The following is a 14,779-nucleotide window of genomic DNA, read 5'->3' as shown; positions in this document are numbered from 1 at the left end:
TCTGGTGGGACAGAGGCAGCGGGGCCACGGGTCCTCGCTCCTGCCGCGGGGATTTCGGCAGCGTTGCGTGTTATCGGGTCTCTCTTTGAAGGCGGGTTAAACCTCCTGCTGTCTGTTCTGGTTGGACCCTGCCAGTGCTTTCCGAATGCCGGTTGGGATATTGCTGGTCGCAGTTCCCGCTCTGTTGGGAATCAACCAAAAGGGAAATAAAGCTATGAATTAGGTGAGGGACTTACGACTTCTGAACTGTACGTCTCCTTTTCTTGTAGGACTAGGTTGAGCGTGATCCTCTTATGTTACACAAAGTATTTTCACAGACACTGCTGGAGTTGAAGTGGATGAGAAGTTAGGAATGTTTTCAGAGGTGAAAGTTTCCCCGTATTAGAAGCGGCATTTACTTACAGCAGCCATTACTGCTCTGTCTCAGGACCATAATGCTGATTGGAGTGCGTGCCTGTGGTCAGCACTTGGCAGGAGTGCGACTCAAAACTGAGGCAAATTTGGAAAGCAGACTCATGTCTTCAGACAGCGAGAGATGGATACTCCCAGCCCTCCTGAGAACGTGAACATGTGCGTGAAGGAGCCGGTGCCAGTGAGGGACCTTCCAAGTAGCCTTTGTGAGGAGAGAATTCCACACAAACGTGCTGTGTAGTTATGCGTTAACATATAAATAACTTCCAAAGAAAGATCTCTCTCTATATTTTTTTTTTAGGCTTGGTATTGGTTTAAACAGGAGTGCATTGTTCCAATGTAATAAGCCTTTTGCTTTGGTATGTGCAATATTTATATAAAGCTTTTCCCTCATTGTATTTTTTTCTCTTGGGTGCTGAAAGTTGGTTAGCTTGCCAGATTAAAGAGTAAACCTGCTAATCATTTTAAAAGCCTTTATTATATTTAAGCATGCTTGCCTTCCTTTCTTGCATAATTTATTTTACTTGCAGGTTCCTTGAACAGGTAACTCCTTAGCTGGACTCTCAATTAGTGTTATGGAGAATGATTTGAGGACTGGCTGTAGTTGGGAGGTGGGTCTTCTGACTAATGGAAACACGTGTCCTTTGAAATGTAAAGGAATAAATTGAAGACTGCTGGTGACTTCTGTTTGTGTTGTTGTTTTTCAGTTTCTAGGTAAGCTTTCGACCTCTTTGTTACACAGAGTCATTTTATGTCACTCCCTGCATGGCAAGACTGTAATAAAGGAATGAGATGTGGAAAGTTTTTCTTGATGGTTCTGTTTTCATCTCTGCACATTAAAATAGACACTTTAATAGCTAGCTAACAGCCTTATTAGCGCAATGTTTCATACTTTATTTTTAAACTGAAATAGTTCTTTACAGAAGTTTACAACCACTGGATTCCATGTTTGACCAACACCAATATTCTGTATTTTTACCTTATAAGTATTACATTTAATTCTCAAGGTTAGTTTTATAAAACAAGTGGTTGGAGGGGAGCTTATGCCATTTGCTTTCTTGCACATGCCATTTCTGAAGAGTGATCTTCACTGAACTGGTCAAACTCTAGGTTTAAGTATTTGGCTGGTGATATACACTACCAGTAGTTAGTGCTGTGGTGCCATGGAGATGTATTCTAGGAGCATGACGTAAATATCTGGTGGGAGATGCCAGCTCTCAGTGGGGAGATTGGTTTTGCAGATAATTATTCTTGCTTATCATACAATGATAAAAAATATCTTGGAGAAATATAGAGAGTGGTGAAAATTAGTGGTCTCAATCCATTTTAGTGTTCATTGTGAAACTGAGAATATTTGTCCAGGATCTGTTTTTTCCCTCCCTTCCAAATCTTTTTACAATCAAGCTTCGATAAGTTATTTTTTAATAACTTTTTCAAACCAGAAAAAACATGGAAACTTCCCCCTGTTCGTGAAACAATCCTCTAAAAGTAAAATGCTAAAGTAGGCTGTATGACCACTTCTGAACAACTTATTTGCTTTTGGACGACTTACTTTTTTTTTTTTTATTTAGTCGTTTAAGACTAACATTTTTTTAACAAGGTAATTCTTATTCTGATGAGTTTTGCTCTGTGATTTTGAGCTGTTCACTCCTCAGTAAATACTCTAAATAGCATTTATCTGGAATTTAAAATAGAACCTATCAAGAGTTAGTAAGCCAAACATAAATATATATTTGTATTCAGGTTGTAAATAAAAAGTACTCTGTTCATTGTTACCAACAAGAACTGATACAAAACACAGTTGCTTGTCTTCTCTTGCTAACTCAGACTAGAATGCTGCTATTTTTTGTGAACAAGGGTGTTTTTTCTGGCACAGTGCACTGTACTGACAGTAGTGGGCTGTGTGATTGGTCTAGTTAAATTGAAGCTGCAGAGGAAGAGCTGTGCTTTTATTGCTAGCAATTTTCTATGTACATGAAGCTTTTATCAAGCTTTGACCAAGGATTTGATAACTTTTTAGCTACAGCATCAGTGTTTGAAAACTGTACTTGATTTTTTTTTTTTAATAAGCACCGCCTTGATTTCTGTCTTGAAGAAGTGGTGGTGTAGTTTTAGGTTTCTCTTACAGCACAACGAATTCAGATAGTATTTAAGGGTTATATTTAGCCTTGAAAAGGTACATATTTGGCTAGGATGCTGTGTTGAGTGACTTCTGGCTGGGTTTATGCTCTTTAAACAATATTGTCTGCACTGTTTTCCTGACTATACTGAGAAGATGTGTTTGGGATTATTTATTTATTTATTTACTTGTTTATTTATTTATTTAGAGTTGGTCCTTGTTGAGCTTATACCTTGTTTACCTTGTTGAGGCATAAGCTAACATCTGGATGGTGTTGCAGCTGACCTGTGGTCTTGCTTCTGTGCAGTCTAAGATGTCTGGGGGCTCAAAGCCCTCACCTGTATCTCACAGTGCCCACAAGCCTGAATTCCTACAGAGCTCCTCTAGAGGTATTCCAGGAGTTATTCAGGTGGTTGTGGAGCAGGTGAGTAGCCATGGAAGTTGTAGCACATCTGCAGTACACTGTGCAAAAGTGACTTAATTTTACTGGTGCAGCAACAATTTGAAGGAGACAGAGGGATCTGATGATGTGGAGAAACTTTTTCAGGTCTCAGAGTCCCCTGGTTGCTGGAAACCCCTCTTCTAGGGTCATTCCTCAAAAGATGTGAGGAAGATGAAAGCTGCATTTGGCATAGAGTCTCCTGTGTGAGAAATGTCACTGCCTTATTAGAGAACATCACTGTGCCTCCTCTTTGTTTGCCGTAGCCTGATCTGTCTCTTCCCCCTACCCCCAGGCCTCACATACTTATGTGAGTTGTAACTTCAAGCCAAATTTTACACGGTAAGAACAGTTTGACGCGCTTGTGGTTAGAAGCCTCTGTTGTTGTGAGGCTCCATTACAGTCTGGCCTTGGTCGCTGTAGCTGTAGACTCGGCTGGCTGGGGATCACGCGTCTGCTTTGGCCTCCTTATTGCACTCCAGGTTCAGTTATTCCCTTTCTTAGTAGTTCAGGAACATTACTTATTCCTGCATCTATTATGTCATGAAAGACTCCGATTTCCATTCCTGGTAAAGCTGTTGGTCAACTACATTTATAGGTATGCCTGGGAGAAGAGGGAAAAATATGCTGATTTGTTAATAGTTAGCAATTAATCGTGAGGGCCTGGTGTTCTTTTTTTAGAGCTATCTTGCTTACCCAGGGAGATTTCAGCAAGGTCAGTCATGTTAACTGTGTGAGCTGGGAGCTGCAAACCATAGGTGATTTTAGAGACAGTTATGGTGGTGTTTAGCACTGGAGTTATTTTTTTAGCCTTCCTTTTCTTTTTAGGCGCTCTCAAATTAATGCTGTGGGGTTAAAATTATTTGGGAAAATCTAACACTAAGAAACCCCTGGTTATTTTTTAATACAGGAGTATTTTCTTTCAGTGGGGAATGACAGCGAGAGCTGCCCATAACTGGTACAGCAGAAGAATATCTTTCATCTGTTTACTTGGTTACTTAAAAAATACTTTATATGAGTATTTGTTAAATAGAACAGAAAATGGGTATTAAATAACCACTCTTTGCAGATCTGAGCTGAAGTTCTGAATCTAGCTGGCCCATAATGTTCTACTAGCAGAAGGTGAATATACTACATACATCTATTTATATTTATTTGTGGGCTGAAACAAAGTAAAAACTTGCACAACAAGTTTGTACTACTGCAGTCGTAAAATTATTCATGCATTGTTGTTAAGATCAGTGAATGCATATGAAAAAATAAATCAAAGTTGACCGCTGTGTTCATGTGTTTAGATCACGTTTTCATGTTTTTTGCTGTGTTGCACTTTCTTGAGCTGCTTGTGGGTTGTGATTCCCCCCAGCCCCCTTGATCTTTTCATGTTCACAGTCAGCTCTGTTTATTTGCCGTTAAGTTGCTGTTCAAGCTACTTTAACCAAACATCAGAAAGTCTAAAAGTTGAATGCGGTCAGCATAATGTCTGGAAAAGCAACATTTAAAATGCTAAAATCACAGTGGACATTAGTGGAAAATTGGTTACAACTTTATAGAAGAATGTAGTGAAACTCTAAACACTCTGCAGTGTTCAGAGCCTGCTCAAGATTAACCAACAAAAGCTGTAAGATGGTATGCTTATGAAGAGAAATTTCTTCCAACTGCTTAGCCAAAGGTGCAGAGATTGGGTAGGTTGCTTTTTTCCTTCTTTCTTTAAAACTTCTCCTTGAGGGTCAGGAAGTAATTTGCATCTGTTGTTGGAGATTTCTGTAGGAAAAGCCTCATGTTTGATGAAATATTGTGTGCATTGCTCCACATTTTCAGAACTCTTGTTATGTGTTCATTCCTTGCACTTCCACCTGGGACCCCCGTGTTTTCAGTATGTAAATCTTGAAAGTGAATCACGCCTCTCCCAGGTTTTATGCTGTTTAGCACACTGCAAGAGCTAAGAACGGCAAAGTACAGGACTCCGGATGAAAAGTGTGTTGAAATTTGTCATGATGTTTTGTTTTCTTAAGTAAAAGACCCAAACAAAAAGCTGTTACCTAACACGTGGTACTCGATGACTTGCAGTTATGAGTGATGTATGCATACAGCCTGTTATCAAGTATTCAGAAATGTGTGGGGTTTTTTGGGTGGTGTTTGTTTGTTCATTTTGATTTCTTAAATCTAAATTTCTGGATTGCTTGGTTTAAGTAATAGAGCTACTTCCAGGGTTGTCAAAAAGATGATGACTAGTGACAGGGAATTGCAGAAGAGGTGGCAAGACTGCTCAGTTTTTGGTTTACTGTATCAACTAAGAGCAAGACTTTAACTGATATGGAAGCTTCACACAGAAGGTGTGTTAATGAATAAGTCTAAACAGTGCCTAGTGAATTAAGTGGCAAAAGTTGTTCATAGTTGTATTTTTTTTTCATAGAAGTGATGATAGTGGTCTGAATTTGTACCTTTTATTTTCCTAATGGTGTGACATAGTCAGGTCTTGCCTCATCTTCCACATACCCCAAATATGTAAGTGCTGTCAAAAGGAGGAGTTAGTGGGGCACTGATGATTGCGAGGCACAGTTAAGGAGTTAATTGAACTGGGGCCTCTATGGCAACCTCTCACATATTTATGGTAGTTCTTTAGCACCCAGTTGCTTGTGGTCATGGGATTGCCCAAGATTTTAGTGTGTTTCTTCACAGGACTTCAGTAAGGAATAGGACATTAAAAATGCTGTTTGACCGTGTATCTCTGACTGATGACAGGCATGGCATACAGTCCTTTTGTCGTTTGGGCTCTCATTACATGATTGAGATGACTTTGGAGTCTGAGCCTTTCATTCAGATCTCTGGGCCATGCTTCCTCTGCATGAGGAAGTTGCCTGTGGGTTTCCATATGCCTGCCTCCAACTTTTCAGAGTACAAGCAATAACATTTCACAGCTTGGATGATCTGTGGGAGGTATTTTGAACCAGCCTGATCTGTTTCACTGGCTTTAAACATTCATTAGCTATTAAAATAGATATTTATGGTATTATGAATTGTAGCTAATTTTCATCAAACATCACACACTCCAGACAGAACCAAGCATCTGTGTTTGACTTGGTGAGATCAGGGCACTGACCTTCAACTTTGGTCTAAAGTCATGCATTGAGCATCTGACTGAATTCTGTTATAATACTGCATCAGTGTTGTGTTAAAGTAGTTTCTTACATGTGTTTCTCTGGTATACCCTTTTATATGAAGGATGTTCTTTGTCACTGTAATGACGATCTTTCTTTTTTTGACTGTTTCTTATACTAGTAGTTAGGTGTAGGTAAGCAAAGTGTATGATGTTCTGTTGCAATCAAAGCTCTGTGGCATAAATGTGATCTTATCTTGCTCCTTGATCAAAGGGAAGAACTTAATTGGTGCTCATTAAGGGCTAAGGCTTCTGCTAAAGCAAGTGTTGGTACATGCTTCTAGGCTAATCATCCTGACGTCTCTGTCTTGTGTGTGCAAAATGAATGTTGCTTAGGTTGCCATCCTTTTATCATTATCTTTCTTTATCTCACAGCGTCTTGTTCATTTGAAATGAAGTTTGCTGGGTGAATGCTTTATGAAAAGGTCTGCAGTATGGCAGTTTTGTCATTAAATAAAAGATACCTCGTCTGGTACAGGTGGTTTCCAAGCCAGAAGAGAAAGACAGGGCTCAAGGTTTTTACTCCTTCCGATATATTGCAGAGGCAGACTGGTTTAAGGGCTTCTGTTGGACTTTCTAACTTCTGTAGCTGGTAAAAGACCCTATATCTAATAAGAGAGTATTTCTGCCTTCTGTTGTGATATTACTTCTATTTCCTGTGCCAAAGATGCTTTGTTCTGAGCTCTGGGTCTCAGCAGTACTTTTTCCCTCCTCCTGAACTAGCATTGTGCAAGAGCAAGAGTGTCCTTGCTGTGGTGGCCAAAAGGCAGCCCTTTGGTGGCAGGTACACATGTAAATAAAAGAACAAAAATCAACCAGTTTGTTTCATTGGGACAGCAATATCATAACTTCAGTGCCTTGAAAATTTAATTTAGAGTTGGCTGCTATCCCACTGCTGCAGAAGGCAGAATGCTGTACCTGAACAGGTATCTTAGCACTGCACTGCTGAGAAGACATGTGCTTGGCTATGGGGAGGGGAAGGGAAGAATAAGGGATGAGGACTTTTTTCCTCTATCCACCCCCAGTAGGTAGGACTTGCCCTGAGTAAGGAGGGCTCTTAAGAACAAGTTCAGACATGCCTGAAGATTGTGGCCTGAAAACATGTGTAGGGACCAGGGGATGGAGATGTGCCCAGAAAGTGTTGCAGAGGAAAGGTGGGAACCTAGTGAAATTTTTATTTTGTTTTTGTTTTCCTCCCATGATTGTTCTAGTCATGTTATGTATTCACTGCTTCACTCACCCATCCTTTGCAAAGTGCAGGCTTCTGTTTGTATTCTGTTAGTTTAACTAAACAGAATTTTAAAAGTATTATGGCAAAACATTAGATTTTACTAAATTGTTGGCATTCCTCAGGCAAGCTGTGGAAGAAAGAGGAGACCAAAGATAAATATGCTATAAATTCTGTGTGTTTGTATTTTTCCTTCAAAGTTTGTAGTATTTCATGTAGTATTTGGACTTGGGCTGTATTTACCAGAGCGTGTATATTTCACCTCTTGTGAAATCTAATCCCTGTGTCAACATAAAAGTATTGTCATCTTCCTTGTATTTCAAAACAGTCCTTCATCTCTTTTCTTAAGTCGTGCTATTTCAGAGAATAACACTAGATAAATAAATCTATGTGTGATTGAAAGAAGAACTTGGAAATCAAACCTGCCAATAACATTTTTATTTCTTGCTGATTTTGGTTTTATCTCATCATAACATGTTAGGCATCACCACATTAAAAAAAAAAGTTAAGAACGTATTTTGCCCTCTGTCATGTTTATAATTTAAAGTTAATCTTGGAGGAACATGTAATATTGGCATTTGACTGAGTTTTCATTGCTTATTTGTGAAGGTGAGTGTGGGTTTGATGATGCAGTGGCAAAGCTGGATCATTAAAACAAACTGAGGTGAATGCTGTGCTTATATAGCAGGTACTCACTGGCAGTAGATACTCTGAGTAGTAGGGGGATCTGTTTTTGTGCTTGCTCTTATGATAGTTTCATGCTTGTTAAATGCTTTGCTCCTTACTGCTTTATTAGGGTATGTGTACCAGAGTGATGCTGACTGGTAGAATTCTGGTTAGTTGTACTTGTATTCAGGTTTTAAAACATCAGGAGAAGATGACTGGAGCACAGCCTAGAGAAACAAAACTTCTGGAGGTTGATGAAGTGTTCTTTTGGCACCTTACGCAATTCTTGATTTAAACTTAATGCATCATCACAGGGTCCCTGGTGTTACAGAGTCTTTATTCTTTCAGCACACCTCTCAGTAGGAATTTGCTGTTACTTTAAAAATGAAGATTTGTGAGAAATTTGAGATGTACCTATCTTACATAGTACAGGCCCAGCTAACCTGAAGTTGGTTTTCTGTGGAGTAGAAACTGTATTAGTGTGATTGTCTTGGCTATTTTCAGCTCCTAATGCACTTGCATTGCTTATAAAGCCCCAAAACATGTGCTTGGGCTATTTCAAGTGTCTGTTTATGGCTCTGCATTGTGGGGCATATGGTGAAAGAAAGTGATTATGCCACTGGTCATACAGTGGATGACATTCAAAGGGGGATTAAGACATGATTGATTTAGTTGTCTGTGCTCCTATTATGTTCACTGGAGTGTAGAGAATGGCTCAACCATTGTGTTCCGTATCTGTTTAAGGGAGAGTTGAATCGTTCTCTGGGCTCCACTGAGTGCTGAGTAGGTCTTTGTTGAGTATCCTGCGACTTCAAGCATGTCAGTTTCCAGCTGGGTCCATCCCATGTCATCTGCATCAGAGGAGGAAAACCTGCTGCAGGTCCTGGTTCAGTGTTGTATTGACGGGATTTGCCTTTCTCCAACAGTCACCTGAGAACTGCTGGGGTGCGGGACCAGATTCATTAAAAATTATGTGTATGCTTGCTTGAGAGAAAAAAAAGAGTACTGCTGCATTTAAGGTTGTTGGATGTCAACAGGCATCTGATATACAAGAGTCATTGAATGTAATCAGTGTAATCTATATGTTGCGGAGCTGTAGTTACATCTTTTGCTGTACATCATCTGATGAAAAATTTAGTATATTTTAACACATAGTTCTTAAAATGTTGCATGAGAGGTAGATGCCAGTGTGATAATAACTGATGACTTCTGGCCTTTCTAGTTTGTATAGCTCCAGTGCATTGTCTTCAGTCAGTGGGCTGCCTTGTAATGATGTGTAGAAGGATGAGCAGCAACACATTACTGCATGAAAAGGCAGCATCTAACAGTTGTAGTAGAATTGGGGGTACCTGATCCCTTTTACATGTTTATGTATATTACATGTTTATGATATATTTAGAAACACTTGGTGCAGTCTTCTGGGGCTACTTTGGATTCTTTTTTTCACAGCAGAAACACTCCTATCTTAGGGTGCTACTCATGGTGGGAAACCAGACGGAAAATTGTTTTACATTGATGTTGCTGCAAACCTTCGGTGAAGTAACTAGTCTTGTATGTTTTGGGAAGATGTTTAATATTTTGCCTTCTTGGACCACATCATGGCATCTAGGTTCCAAGCTAGTTAGCATTTTGTATGAAATTATCTCTTCAAACAAGGCAAATATCTTGATACCACCCTGTGAGGAGGGTAGATTATCTGCCTTACACTCTTGCCTTTTCACCATCACAAAAAATGAGGATGTCAGATGGAGTGGCTCTTTCCTGCCCTCTTCTGTTCTTCTTTATATCTAGGAAGAAGGTAGGGCTCCTGGTCAGGTTGATGGTGTTTTGGACTTACTTATGTATGATTCAGACAGAGCCCTTGGTCAGCTTTGCCTCTGATGATCTTAAGATGCCTTTATTATGGTTGAGGTTTTGCACTTGAACTCTGATGGGATCTCTGCTATTTTAGGAAGTAGATTCATAACTAGGGCTGAAAGGCAATGTGGAATAATGAAAATGTGTCAGGCAGCTAATTGTTTGAAGCAATTGCTTTAGATGTTTAAAGTGATAATAAAATTATGGAGAAGTTGAAAGATTTGGTGTTTAACTGTTCAGTTGACAAATGTCTGTTGTATTGGGTGCCCCAAGGCAGGTCTCTCCTGTCACTGGGACAACATTATCAGTGTGTTTTGTTTTCCTAGCTAGGTATGTTAATCTTATCAGTGTTTTCTTCTCCCATCTGTGCTGCCACCTTTATTGCCTCAAATGTATACTGGCTGCTTTTGCTCTCAGAGATCTTTGTGACCAGGCCTTTTCCTAGGCTTCCCCTGCACATCTTCCCTCACCTGTTACTGGGAACCCAAGGGCTACTTTATTAGAACACCTTTCAGCTTCATTCTTTTCATATTTCTGTGAAGCTCTCCAGAGCTGTCAGCTGTGATGGCATCAGCGTCTGTAGCCCTTTGCAGGTGAAGGGCAGTGGCTGGTGCAGTGACATGGTTGCTTGTCCAATGGGTTTGAGTGTCATTCCTTGTCTTATGTTCCTCTCTGTTTTGAGCTCCTTTTGGACAAGAGTTGGGATTTCTGTTATTTGGTCTTGAGGCTCCTTGTACATCCTGGCACATGGAAGGGCTCTCATTGCTATATGAAATAATGCAAACAGTAACTTGAAAGAAGATAGAATTCCTGATGCAAATATTGTGGGGGTTTTTGATGTGAAGTAATGTATGCATCCAAGTAATGGCAGTGTCTCCTTGGAGAATCCAGTAGTGACTCCGTCCATGATAGAACGATGTATGCACCATCAGCATTTTTCTGTTTATGTCATTCAGCTTGCTGTGACATATTAATGTCATTAGCAGGTGCTGATGGCTGGCAATTCTCATGTGCCTGTATGTATTCCTCCCTGGTGACTGTTGGATTGTAAGCTGCTAGGCATCCATGTTTCATAACAGTGTAGGAGGTTGTCATCCAAATGGTTGGCTGCCAGGCAACTACATCAGCTGGTGCGTTACAGCAAACTCTTCCCTGACTAGCTCATGGGTGTAGCAGTAATCACAGAGTTTGCAAGGGTGCATACACAAAGGAGAGGCAGCTGTGAGTAATTGACCTTGCTGCAATCAGCCAAAACAGTTCCACATGGTGGTGGGAGAAGGCAGCCAAGCCAGATTAAAGGGATCACCCCATTTCTCCTTGGGAGCCAAGAGGCACGCAGTTTTGCAATGTTTCTTCTTTTTCTACTGTGGGAACAGGCAACAGAGTGTTAATTGCTCGAGTTGAAGAAAAGAAGTTCTTGTGACTAATGAACTACTCCTTCAACCACAAAAACCTTGTAACTTTTAAAAGGCAAGCTCTTAATTGCATAGTGGCCTTGGGGCAGGGGGTTGTTACTTTGTATTAAGCACATAAATTTATCAAGCACACAGTCTTCATGTGCTAGGCGCACAAGTAATGTACAGTGTACTGTTACTGCTTTTGGAAAATTAAATAACTTTGTGCCTGACCTGTTGAAGGATGGTATTTATTTCAGGGCCAGCAAAGACCAATAATGAGTATAAAAATTACTCTTACTGCAAAGATGCTGACCTATTTTCCTCATGGAAGGGCCGTAACCTACTACAGTTGACAAACCGTGTAGGCAGTCACCTTACGAGGCACGTTTTTAAAGGGACTGTGGTTTTGTTTGCTTGTAGTCATTGTGTAAACACTGTGATTAATAATAATATTAATATTGCATGTGATTGAATTTTGTGCTCATACTTAGTTCCAATTTATTCCTTTAAAAGAGTCATAATCCATGCTGATGTGAAGTTCTTTTCAACAGTAAAGCAGACGGGCAGAGGCTTGGTGATGAGATGAATGGGTTAATGGAAGATAGATAAAATGAGCTGAAAGTTTGCTTTTTGTCTCCAACTAGGATGGGTTGATTGTTTTTTTGAGTTTTGCTTTGCCAGGAAGTTTTGCTGTGCAGTCATCTCTAAAGGCTTCGCTTGCTGGAGGTTTCAGCATCGAGGTGGGTGGGAGCTCTGGCTGTCCCCTCTGTCCATAAGCTCCCCAGGCCTGACCAGTTTCCTCCTCTAGGAAAAGGGATTGAGCTGTTGCTGCCAGCTCTGGTCTGCAAGGAAATAGATGGTTTTGGTATCTGTGGCTCTCATTCTGGCATCTTTTCAGCAGGATTAGTGTGTGTGCTTGAGAGGGGGAAACATTAGTTGAAGTTTACTGTCTGCAGACCAAGAGGTTGATGACAGTTTTATATCTGTCTGAACTGAAAACATTAGGGGTAAAATAAATGTTGTCATATTTCACATGAGTGGGATGGGATGTCTAGTGAGAGTAACTTCAGAATAAGAAGTCTTCTATGTTACCCTGTTTATTATATGCTCATAATGCCCTTCTGTGGATTGCTTGCTTTTGAGATACTGCCTACTTCTGTCAATTTGAAATAAACACTAAGAGAGGAAAATAATGCAAAAAAAATTTCTGCTTGCTGCAGTTAAGCAACATGACTGTTCAAAGGTCAGTTAAATGGTCTCTGTTGGGTGAATGTCTCCAATGAAAGCTTTCAATTGTATTAGCTCATAGTCTTTGCTCTTGTGACTGCATTTCCCTTTATTCCTGGTATTTTCCTGTTAATGTGATCTTTGCTAGGTGGTAGTGTGCCACATTGGTCTTAGGTAGGAGTAACCTCACTGTCTCATGGCTGTTTTGTAAGTTTTCAGAGTGTTTTGGATGTTTTTCCTGCAGTAAAGAAGAAGCTGCTTATACAAGTGACAAAGAGCAGCAAGCTTTTTTTAAACAAAAAATTTTAATTCTTTTTTAATTGCATTAGCCCTTATTCTTTTTCAGCTAATGGTGAACAGAAGACAGGAGTGCCTGGTGGCTTCTGTGGTGGCAGTAAACAAATAAGTTGTTACTTCACAGTTTTCTTCTTATGGGTCTCCATTACTTGTGCAGAGAGCACCACCAGAGAGAGTTGGTGCGTTTTCTGGGAGTTTTAGTGGAAAGAACATGGGGAAGGTGTTACTCTCAGTAGCAGTCTCCATTTGGGGTTGTGAAGCCAAGTTGGGTAAAGAGAGGTTATCTGAGACACTTCCTTTGCTCTTTCAATAAGTTCTAAATATCACTAATGCCTTTAATTTAGAAAAGAAACCTTCCGTCTTTCTCCTGCACACCCCTTCCCTTCACCCACCATTCCCCAACCTCTCTGTAAGACCTAATGATTAACTTGGGTGTAAATAAGGTCACTACAGTGCCTGTAGGAGAAGAATAAAGATGAAAAGTAATCAAACAAGTTTCCATAAGTCACCATCTTAAAAGTCTATCTCTGCACAGTTAACAAATAGGGATAGTCTCAGAGGTTAAAGAGGATCAGCCTGGTTGCGTGTTCTCTCTTCCCTTACAAAGGATCACACCGAAGTATTACTTCTGAATTTGTTTCCAAATACATACTTTGGGCACAGTGAACAATTTTTTACGATTTGGAAGTTTGAAAATTTGATTATTGACTGGAGATTGCCTCACAGTGCTAATCATGAGGGAAATTAACTTGCAGAAGTCCAAGCTGTAGACTCGAAGAGGTTATTTGATCTCTTTAGGTAGCTTGGAAATAAGGCACTGTAATACTTGAGATATAGTATTCATCCAGGAGAGAGGCTGCTCAGGCAACTTTGTTGGTCAAAACAAACAAATAACTGCATTTAAATAAAACGATGTTTTTGCTTTGGATGTAATATGTGTTTATTAGTGGGCAAGCTGCTGCTTCTAAGTTTCTGTGCCTCTCAGTTTCAAACAGCCTTTATGCCCATCAGATAACATTTTTAAAAAATAATGCAAATATTAGGATAAAGTGGCTAGGTTTCTTCGAGTATTCAGTATTTCAAGGACAGACAAGGCTTTGAAAATTTTACAATACTCATGAAATGTAACCTGATTCTGTTTTCTACCCCATTCTTCAAGTATAATGTTAGTCACAGAGATATATAAGGCACTCAGTTTCACACAAAACCTTGTATTTACTGCTTCTCATTACTTAGAGTCTTGATACTGATTTGCAAAAAAAAAAAAAAAATCTGAGCACTAAGAGGATGCTTGAGGTTTGTTTTTTTTTAAACTTATTGCTATTTGAAACGTGAGTAGTGGAACAGTAAGTAGAAGAAAAATAAATTAATTTCTAGGTGACTGTAGAAATAGAAATTGCAAAGTGGAGCATATTAGATTTAAAAAATGAGTGTAAAAATTATTGCACCCATTGTTTTTAGAACAGCATTTGCATCTATCTGTTTCTAGACCGGTTTTCACTTGTTTCAGAGACTTCTGACATCCCTTCTCTACTCTTGCACTTTTTCTCATATGCCTTCATAACCTAGACTAGGGACACTGCATTGAGGAGTTATCTCCTGTTGCTAGTGTTCAACTAAATAGAAATATCCTTGCTATTAAGTACTTGGGGAAGCTAGAGCAGGTTCTACATTCAGGAAACTGTGATATGGTCTGAAGCTTCAAAGTAAGTGTACAAGAAGTGTATGTGGAGATTGTTAATTTATTTATAAAGAAAGCAACTAACAAGAGTGAGGAAGAACAACTGGATTTGCTGGGAAGCAGGAACCACAAAGCTATGAGTGATGCAAAAGTTAATAGGTGGCATTTTGGTCACTACTTTTAATGCAACAGCAGGACAGTAGGTTATTTTTGGTGTTTAAAGTAATGTTACAGGTTCCGGATCAGGGCCTTATTGTAAAAAATTGCATGCAGTCTCCCATGTGCACGTACACATGTAGT

At 39.7% G+C, this 14,779-nt stretch overlaps 1 protein-coding gene across 3 annotated transcripts in view; it reads left to right on the top strand.

Moving 5' to 3' along the window:
• The window catches only part of CNKSR3 (CNKSR family member 3), a 56,842-nt gene that overhangs the window by 1,014 nt on the left and 41,049 nt on the right, over positions 1–14,779 (top strand). Inside the window, exon 2 of one of the 3 annotated variants that reach the window (XM_050314739.1) lies at positions 428–570. The exons of the other annotated variants lie outside the window; for them this stretch is intronic. The gene's annotated coding sequence lies outside the window, so the exon portion shown is untranslated. The remainder of the gene's footprint in view (positions 1–427; positions 571–14,779) is intronic. 3 annotated transcript variants of the gene reach the window in all.

This window comes from Myiozetetes cayanensis, unplaced genomic scaffold (assembly GCF_022539395.1).
Source record: "Myiozetetes cayanensis isolate MyiCay16 unplaced genomic scaffold, myiCay2020 scf2-11, whole genome shotgun sequence".
NCBI lineage: Eukaryota > Metazoa > Chordata > Aves > Passeriformes > Tyrannidae > Myiozetetes > Myiozetetes cayanensis.
The sequence above is the reverse complement of the archived record's forward strand: the minus strand, read 5'-3'. Positions and strand labels throughout refer to the sequence as shown.